Source organism: Diachasma alloeum, unplaced genomic scaffold (assembly GCF_001412515.2).
Source record: "Diachasma alloeum isolate Michigan unplaced genomic scaffold, Dall2.0 Dall_scaffold_36245, whole genome shotgun sequence".
NCBI classification, from domain to species: Eukaryota; Metazoa; Arthropoda; class Insecta; order Hymenoptera; family Braconidae; genus Diachasma; species Diachasma alloeum.
This window is the reverse complement of record NW_021683037.1, coordinates 1-402: the sequence shown is the minus strand read 5'-3', so window position 1 is coordinate 402 and position 402 is coordinate 1. Positions and strand designations below refer to the sequence as shown.

The following is a 402-nucleotide window of genomic DNA, read 5'->3' as shown; positions in this document are numbered from 1 at the left end:
ATGCTCAATACGTTGGCACAAATTTCAAATTCAAATTCAAATTCAAATAGAACTGAAATTTGGAGAGAAAAAATTCCGATTCGCCCAGCCGGGATTCGAACCCGGATCTCCCAGTTACGCGCCGGGAACTCTTACCGACTAAGCTACCGGGAACCACGGAAATTCTCACTCCAAATTCAACTCAGCACGCCGCCTAAACACCTTTAGGCATTAAATAAATTCAAATAGAATTGAAATTTGGAGAGAAAAAATTCCGATTTGCCCAGCCGGGATTCGAACCCGGGTCACCCAGTTACGCGCCGGGAACTCTTACCGACTAAGCTACCGGGAACCACGGAAATTCTCATTCTAAATTCAATCTCTTCGCACTTTCGAAAATTCACCCCTCCGTCCCCAAAAGGC

The 402-nt window shown here is 45.5% G+C and overlaps 1 non-coding gene across 1 annotated transcript; it reads right to left on the bottom strand.

Annotated features, from left to right (window-relative positions):
- Positions 1 to 258: 258 nt before the first annotated feature.
- Trnat-cgu lies at positions 259 to 331 on the bottom strand. The gene has a single exon. It is a non-coding gene; the product is annotated as a tRNA-Thr (tRNA).
- Between the last annotated feature and the right edge of the window lie 71 nt (positions 332 to 402).